We start from the raw sequence: 10,105 nt of genomic DNA on the forward strand, positions 1-10,105 counted from the left end.
ATCATTTCTAAAATTTACGAATTTTAGTTCCTACCCAAGCTACTAACTGTAGCTGTATAACTTATGATTATTATATTACAATAAAAAAACTGAAAACAAGTAGATGTGAATGAACCATGCAATTTGGTTAAGTCAATGATAAAACTAGGTCGACTTGACTGAGCCAAAACACTAACTCAATTGAATTAAATCTCTATCCAAGTCAGCTCGGTTATTTCACTCGGTTAAGGGCTGATCCAAAACAACTCATTGAGCTGACTCATCGAATTTGCCAACTATGGTTTTCATATGAAACTTTTCTCTTTTGTTTGGATGATATGAAAATCAAATGAGAAGAGATAGGAGAGAACAAGAGAAAGTACCTTGTTATATTAAATTTTTCACCTCTTTCATTGGAGAAAATATGGATCTTTATAGCACATAATTTCTATCATTTGAAACAATTGGAAAAAATGTCTGTTTCTTGTTTTCCTCACAATTTTCCTATAGTTTTCCCACCTCCAATCATGTTTAAAAGTAAGAGGAATGAGAAAAACGTGTCAGTTTGTGATGAAAAGCAAAATATTCCCTAGCATCTTTTTTAAAGATAAACAAAGTAAAATGCATCACACATTGGCTGACCTTCTGATTGGTAAAACCCTTGCCCAAAATCTTTCCTTGCTCCACCAAACAAAAAAAATACGTGGTATAAGAAAATATTCATATTTATACAATTTTTCATCTTCAACTAAAGACGTGGACATATGGTGCCTTGCAGTGAAAAGATCAGGTTATGTATGATTGCACAAATATTTGTGCATTAAGCACCGGATCACCCTCCATCTTGGGGACTGGCCTGTCAGTTGTGGGGCCGGACGGACCGCGATCAGGTTCTTAATGTACAAATTTTGTGTCATGTGATTGCACCCGATCCGGTCTCAGTCGTGCATCCGATGAGACATTTTTTTCGCATGTAAAAGCAGAAGTTTTTTTTTTCTCACGAAAAATCTTCTTCCCCGTGGTCAATCTCTAAGAAAATTAGTCGTAGTAAAATAAGAAAAGAGCCCGACTTTAGAGTCACTTCCGGATCCATGGATTGTGCTGTCTATATTTACAATTCTATTATATTTGAACTAATGTCCACAGTTTTGCATAATATCTCAAAACTGCCATTCATGTCTCCCTTCCTCCCACTTGGCATCCGTTGGGCGTGCAGAGTCTCTCAAAGAGAAACTTGTGCAATGCATTGGTATTTTGTAATTTATCTCTTGAGAAAGTTCAGTTTTACAAACAAGGTCTAGAACTTTTGGTTCTGGTCTCAGGTGGGTCAGCTCCAATATGTCTCTTAGGGTGTGTTTTCGTGTTCGTAGATGAAGGCCATAGTGACAAACGTTTTTTTTCGGCAAAATCTCGTTTGACAAAAACTCGCAAGAAATTGAATTTTTTTCATAAATCTTGCATTTTTTCTGCAAAATCTTGGTAATAAAAAATCTAAAAATTATTTTTATAAGAAAATATTAATAAAGTTATTTAAAAATAAAAATATAAGTTTTTTCATGATAAATTGCTGTTTAAAAGATAAATATGGTGTTTAAATCATGGTATTTCTTTTTTTCATAAATCTTGCAATATTTTGAAAATCTCGCAAGAAATTGCCATTTTAAACTTTCAGGCAATTTATTGCCATATTATCGCAAGATTTATGAAAATCTTGCGATAATTGTTAAAGAGATGAAGGCTTTGTGGGTCATCTGTAAGAAGCAAATCGGACCCCAAAACCTCCTCGGGAAACGTTATCAGGAAAGCAAATCCATCATTGTATCAAACCCAACAAATATAATTCATAAGGCTTGTTTAATCAAAAACATGTTTTTGTTGTGATTTTGGGGCCATGCCCAAGATTACTCTAGGTTGAATTCTAGACCGATAAGAACAAGGAACATGTACAAGTGTAATATAAGTAGCAAAGAAATAAATCATGCACAAAAATAAAGATTTTACATGGTGTATTTTTAATATTATTTTAATGGTTTTAACACGTGTTATATTTTGATTGAGATGAAATATTCTTTTAATTATTTTTTAGCTGATTCATATCGATTCACTTGAGAATCGAATCGGATTCACATGGGTCATTGGCCAAACTATTTAGGGCCATACCGATACTGACAACATTGCTCAATACCAAGAGTGACCAACTATTAATAGAGTTTCTCTCTCTCTCCTACTTTTCTCAAACCCCAAATGAGAGCACACGTACTACCTCTTCTTTCAATAGAGAACCTCTCTCAAGGGGTGGGGGGTGGGGTGGGGGGTTGCTTTTCACGGAATATGGTGCCGCGGCACCCCTTTTCTTGGATTCCTCTGTCGCGGAAACTGAATGAAGCCCCTTTCTATGAGAACCGTTTTCACCCAAAAGGGGGTCTACCGTGTAAAAATGGCACACCTATCGAGGCATTTTCAGGATGCCATATTTGTTTTGGCATTGTGGGCTCTGCAAAAATGCATGCGGGTTGATGAGTTTCCACGAAAAACCCAGATTTCCCGCGACACACAAACGCCCCTTAATGCTCTAAAAAGAGCAACCTGCTTTCTTTCCTTTTTATATTTCCTCAACACCAAAAGCATTTTCTTTTGCTCCTTTCCAAACCTATCACCATGGGTCATCATAAATGCAATATTAAATGTGGTGAGCAGCAGTATGTAGCAAGAAAAATTAATTGAGGACACAATCCAAGGCATGTCTTCTCTTTTGCACTCCAAAAGCCACAGAATTCCAGTCTTTAAAACTTGACAAAGGAACCTGAACCCCCTTTGTCAAAGGAACCTTGACAGGAAACTGCCATCATTGTAAATATGAATGACACAACAAATCCATCAAAAAGATTGCAGCCAGCACTTCCCTCCCCCCCAACACAAGAATTTGGATGCCGCTCAATTTCAAGTTTTAATGGCTGAAAAATGAATGGATAAGATTCATTAAGACTTAATGCTTTTGGCAAGTTTTGGGTTTGATTCATCTTGATGATAAATGCCATTCAAGGGGCCTAAATAGTTTTGTACCTATATATATATATATATATATATATATATATATATATATATATATATACCTGTCAACAGGTAGGATCTGGGTCAGATCAGGTAATCCGACTAATTAAATGGGTAGCCCGGCTATAAATGGGTTTACTGAAAATGTAAGGGGTCGGGGGTTCCATTCTTACTATAGACCTTTAGTAAAATGGTTTTGTTTTATTTAAATGAGCCAGCTCAGGCTTGGCTCATATAGCTCGATGGGACTCATATAGCTCAATCGGGCTCACATGAGCCATTCGAGCTGAGCCCAAGCTAAGCCTAACAGTTCATATTTGGTTTGTTTGACATCTTTATCCGCCGAGAGTGCAATCCAACCTTCCTGCTATCTCATCCAACTAGGGGTGTCAATGGGTCGGGTTTGGTTCAGACCCATGTAGAACAAGACTTGGACCAGATTTTGGGTATGGTATTGGGTCCAGACCAGGGATTAATTGGGTCTACTATAAGAGAAACCATACCCAAACTATACCCGTTAAAATAATATTTTATATCATTTTTACATTGAAAAATAGTGGGTCTTAATTGGAACATGGGTCGGGTATAAAATTTCACAAACTATACCTGGTCCATGTATTAATCGGACCTTCGAGTATGAACCCAGGTCTTAATCGGGTCTTCTTATTTGTTGCCATACCCGGACCCTATAGGGTTTGGTCCGGGTCGGGTCTAGGTAAACCAGACCCGTTGACACCCCTACATCCAAACTCATATTTTTGTCCTTTTATCACAATGCACTCCATCTCACATGGGGTTAGGAAACAAGATGAGCTGCTCATGGTTTGGCTTATAAAGAGCTTGTTCGAGCTATATCTCATAAAATACACGCAGTAAGCTTAACACAAACAACTAGTGTTCGGTAAACAACTATATATATAACAACAACAACAACAACTACGCCTTCATCCCAAAACAATTGGGGTCAGCGATATGAACCAAAAAAGAAATTCATTTTGGGTCTTCCACATGAATCCTTTTCCTCCAATCATTTCTATCCAATGCCATGTCCTCGGTGAGGTTCAAAGCATTCATATCCTTTCCTATCATCTCCATCCAAGTCTTCCTAGGCCTACCCTGACCTCTTTTAACTAATATATTTTCCCATTTTTTCAACCTTCTAACTGAAGCATCATTAGGCCTTCGCCGAATATGTCCAAACCACCGTAAACGATTCTCTCGTAGCTTATTTTCAATGGGTGCAACACCTACCTTCTTACGTATCTCCTCATTCTGAATCTTATCTTTTATTGTATTTTCACACATCCATCTAAACATACGCATCTCAACTACACTCATTTTTTGAATATGATTTCTCTTTGCAGCCCAACATTCTGTACCATATAGTAAAGCGGGCCTAATGGTCGTCCTATAAAACTTTCCCTTCAACCGCAATAGCATTCTACGATCGCACAAGACTCCAGTTGCACTTTTCCATTTCATCCACCCAACCTTTATCCTATGATATACATCTCCATCAATTTCTCCATACTCTTGAATGATGGATCCCAAATATTTGAAATAATCATTCACCGGTATTTCTTGCTCACCAAGCTTCACTACACTCCCATCACTACTTCGTTGCTTACTAAACCGACATTCCATATATTCAGTCTTACTCTTACTCAACTTAAAACCTCTAGCTTCCAATGTCTGTCTCCATAATTCTAACTTAGCATTAATCCCAGCTCTAGACTCATCAATCAAAACAATATCATCAGCAAACAACATACACCACGGTACATTTTCTTGAATTGATCTCGTAAGCTCATCCATCATTATCGCAAATAGGAAAGGACTTAAAGCAGATCCTTGATGTAACCCAACCGTTATCGGAAAATTGGTTGTCACCCCTCCACAAGTGCGGACATTGGTTACTACTCCTTCATACATATCTTTAATTATACTAATGTACTTGAGAGAAACACCTTTCTTCATCATTGTCCACCAGAGAACGCCCCTAGGTACTCTATCGTAAGCCTTCTCTAAATCAAAAAAACCATATGCAAATCTTTGTTCCTCTCTCTATATCTTTCAATAAGTTGTCTAAGAAGATGTATAGCTTCCATAGTTGATCTTCCAGGCATAAAACCAAACTGATTCTCCGATATCATGACAACCTTCCTCAACCTAGACTCAATCACCCTCTCCCAAAGTTTCATAGTATGACTCATGAGTTTTATACCAAGATAGTTTGTGCAATCTTGAATATCACCCTTATTCTTATATAAAGGCACCAAAGTACTCTTCCTCCACTCATTAGGCATCTTATTTGTTCGCCAAATCAAGTTAAAAAGATTTGTCAACCATTCTAAACCTTTCTCTCCCAAGCATTTCCAAGCCTCGATAGGTATACCATCTGGGCCAACTGTCCTTCTTGATTTCATTTTCTTCAAAGCCTCTGCAATTTCTTTCTTTTGAATCTTGCGCATGAAGTCACGATTTATCTCATGAAAAGGAATGGAGAAGTCTCCAAGATCTTGAGCATGACTATCATTAAAAAGCTTATCAAAATAATCTTTCCATCTCTCCTTAATCTCCTCATCTTTGACTAAAACCCTTTGTGTTTCATCTCTCTCTCTCTCTCTCTCTCTCTATATATATATATATATATATATATATATGAACGAGGGTAATGTCGGACATGCTGGTTGTCCGACGCAGCCAGTGCATCCATCTCTTTTTTATAAAACAGATTTGCAGTCTTTAGTGTGCTTGCAAGCGCCACTAAAGCATATTTTTACGAAAAGACATTTTCGCTGCTGATCTTGCACGAGATCAGCGGTGGAAAAAATCTGAAAATCATCACTTTGTGTGTGATGATACTCACTACTATATATACTAAAGGGGTATCATTGGACCCCCTTTTGTAATACGAAAGTCGCACTCACGGCTTTCTGCCGCGCATCCTTTTTCTTGAAAAAAAATAGTTTTAGTGGTGGTTTTGAACCACTACTAAAATTTATTTTTCCGTCCAGGTCTTTAGTGACGGTTTTGATTGCGCTAAAAACCTTTTTGTGCACAAATTTTTCTGCATGGATGACCCCACGAGCTACTGTCTCATATATATATATATATATATATATATATATATATATATATATATATATATATATATATATATATATATTTCAAGTGTTTGGCTTGCAAGCAATATGTTCAAAATTCAAATCCTAATGTTTAATATCGTATCGTAATTATAAAATAAAATACATAAAAGGAGAATCAGGTGTAAGGGTATAATTGGGTTGGGTATACCTAACCCAACGCCCCAAACCAATTATACCCGACCTGACCTGAATTTAGTAGACCCATGGGTTTGAGACATGTTCAAAAAATAGACCCGTAATAAAAATGAGTTGGGTCATGGGTATTGCAAATGAAGACTTGAACCCATTTGAATCCAACCCGCTTTTTATACACAGCGGAAATGGTTCTTCATATTGTACAACCAAATTGACATGGACCCGAAGTAATTATGTACCCAAATCCGTTTTATATGTCAACTGAACCAAACTGAACCCAAACTTATGATACATTTTGAATATGATATATCATTGATGCCTTCTTATTTCAACTTCAATTTATTGATTGATATAAAAATATTTTTTTTAGATTTAGATTTTGACATTATTTAGAATAGTTAATAAATTTCTTATTTGCTAGCCAATAATCTTCTTAATGAAAGTTGATTTCATTAATTTACATAAATTTTTTATTGGTGGAGAATTAGGTCTAGAATACTAATCATGTCAAGTCCTGAGCTGAAACCCCAACTCGTAGATCCCTGAACTATTCATACCCAAACCCCTTAACCCAAACGGGTCTACTTTTTTCAGTCATACCCAGACCCGAGCTCAACACAAATCAAAGTGGCTCAATTAAAAACCTAATCTGATTATACCCGATTTGATACATACCCAAACCCATTATCTCATATGGGTCTACAAATTTTTGTCGTACCCAAAAACCTGAACACGGTTATTAGATTGGGTTAGCTTTGAGTCTTACTTTAAGACCTGATTTGAAATCGGGCCTGATATGACCCGAACCGACCCTGTTATACACCCCCTAATGACATGTAGTGGGTGCCAAATTTTTAACACTTTATTACTTTCTAAATGACATTCACGTCGTATGTTTTGAGAATGTAATTAAAAATTTGTTTAGGCATTTTTTTTCTTCTTTTAAAGAAGGTGTTACTTATATCGCACTTCAGTAGTCTATCAAAATCTGAATGGCTACCATTTACCATTCTTAGTGACAAATATCGCGAGATTTATGAAAATCTCGCGATAATATCCCAAGAAATTGCCTGAAAGTTTAAAATGATAATTTCTCGTGAGATTTTATGAAAAAACATAAATACCGTGATTTAAACACAATATATACGGTTTAAACAGCTATTTATCATGAAAAAACCATATATATATATATTAATAACTTTTATAAATATTTTTTATATAAATAATTTTTATAAAATATTTTTATATTTTTTAGTTTATTTTTTTATTACATAGATTTTGCCAAAATGCGAGATTTATGAAAAAATTTCAATTTCTCAAAGTTTTTGAAAAATGAGATTTTGCTGAAAAAAACTTTTGTCACTCTGTTACCATGGCATCCACGAACGAACAACTACCATCTCTCTACCCTCAACTCTCTATCTCTCTCCCAATTAAAATCTTTCTCTTAATCATTATAACAATCACTTCTCTTTCTCATGATATAATAATAATAAAAATAATAATAATAATAATAATAATAATAATTATTATTATTATTATTATTAATATTATCATACATCCTACTTTAGGCACTTAGGATGTTTCCATGAATTCTGAAAGTAGAGGTGGGGCATGCACCGGCTGGGCGGCATGAGGCCTGGGTAAATTTGTAACGCCCCAAATTTCAAACTTGCGAACATTTTTAGAAAACAGACAAAAGACTAGAAATATCTCTTTCCTTCAAAGTTTGTTTATGAAATCAGCGAAATATTTTTCTTTTGATAAATTATAAGGCAAGCTGACAACTTTGGGCACGTTAGCTAAAAGAACCAAAACTCACAAGATTCAGATATCCCAAGGAAAATCTGATACAAACCCATAGCGTCCAGGACGCGAGCTAAGAGCAGGAAGAAGAAGTCTTGAAGTCATCTTGCAATCACGTCATCGCCCGTAGAGTACTTAATCATCACCTGTACCCATAGAATGAGTTAGTTTCGCGAAAAACTAGTAGATACACAAGAGAGACTACAAGAAACTGAATTAAGTACCTTTAATTCAGTAGGTTACGCAATTTAAAGCAGATATGCAGTTAAACAGGTAAGTAATGCAAGCAGGTGAATAGTGCAAACGCGTAAGTGGTGCAAACAGTAAGCAGTTCAAATTAAGTAAGCAGTAAAACTAACAAATGCAGCATACGATTCAATTGATCGTAGGCTATGAACCACCATGCAACTAGCTTGTTCTCGTTTCTAGAACGAGGTCTCTGCATCTAATCACCATCAGGACATCGTTTGTCGCTCACTACTTCTAACAAACGCTTTGTCCTGAACAACCTTAATCTATTCTCATCTCTCAAAACCTTACGCGGCTAACGGTCACCGATTATGACGCACTAAGGCATCATACTTCCTCAAAAATGCCCACCCTTCCGTAGAAGGTCCAAAACATAATCACTAACTCAAATAACTAACGATCTGATTCTCACATCTGAGTCCTGCATGTAATCATGCTAGAACAGAAAGCCGAAACTATGAATTCATAGTTGGCTATCACAAACAATCTCAGAAGATCGTCACAGCTCACCATAACTTTTTATGGTAAGCAAAAACACAAGATCCACGTCGGATTGCTCGGTCCGGGAGATATACGACATGATAAGGAATTACCGCCCTAGAGGGTACACCTGATCTTGGACCATACACTTCCTCACAGGAGTTCACCGACTGCGTGGTTACCCGTTCGTGGACAGTGTACATCCTCATAGAGATTCTATCGCTCTAGCCGGGTCACCCGATCGGAAAAATGTACAACCTCACAAGGAATTACCGCCCTAGATGGTATACCTGGTCTTGGACCATACACTTCCTCACAGGAGTTCACCGACTTCGCGGTTACCCGTTCGTGGACAGTGTACATCCTCACAGAGATTCTACCACTCTAGCCGGGTCATCTGATCTTGATCATACATACCCCCACAGCGAAACCTTTGGGAAGCCGATCTTCAACAAATGCCATATCCAATGAAAATCATTGCGATACACGCATCAACACAAATGACCGTTCTCAGGGTCGATAGCCACTAATATAAACAACAAGATCAACGCCGGATCACTTGGTCTGAGAAATGTATAACCTCACAAGGAATTCCGCCCTAGATTGTATACCTGGTCTTGGACCACACACTTTCTCATAGGAGTTCACCGCCTTTGCGGCTACCCGTTCGTGGATAGTATACATCCTCACAAAGAATCTACCACTCTAGTCGAGTACCTGGTCTTGATCATACATGCCCTCGCAGATAATCCTTTGAAGATCCGGTCCTCAACCGACACCCTACTCTGTGATACATGCATCAATAATTGGCTGCTCTGAACAGTTGACCACTCTTGGGGTCAGTAGACACAATATGGGCACAAGCATGTATATTAGCATACGCCTCGTATCACTCCACATAGAAGCATATAATCCTATGCATCGTATTGTTGCCACAAGAAATATTGCAATCCTCAAATAGGCCCTCAAAGCATGCGTAAACGACACATGAGAACGCACATATATGGCAATCCAGTTGATTTTATGGGCGAAGAGAAACTAACTCTACCAGTCAGCCAAACAAAACATTTGAATAAGACAAACACTCATAACAATGCTTGTAAAACATATAATTACCATAAAATGGCTCAGTCCATCAACAAATAATTAAATTGATCGTAAGGCATAAACCATTGCATCACAAGCCATTCATAAGCAATCATACGACAACAGTTATATCACAATATGTACGCAGTTTATAAGGCAAGCGGTCACAT

The sequence above is a fragment of the Nuphar pumila genome, chromosome 4, assembly GCF_984573655.1.
Source record: "Nuphar pumila chromosome 4, dmNupPumi1.hap1.1, whole genome shotgun sequence".
NCBI lineage: Eukaryota > Viridiplantae > Streptophyta > Magnoliopsida > Nymphaeales > Nymphaeaceae > Nuphar > Nuphar pumila.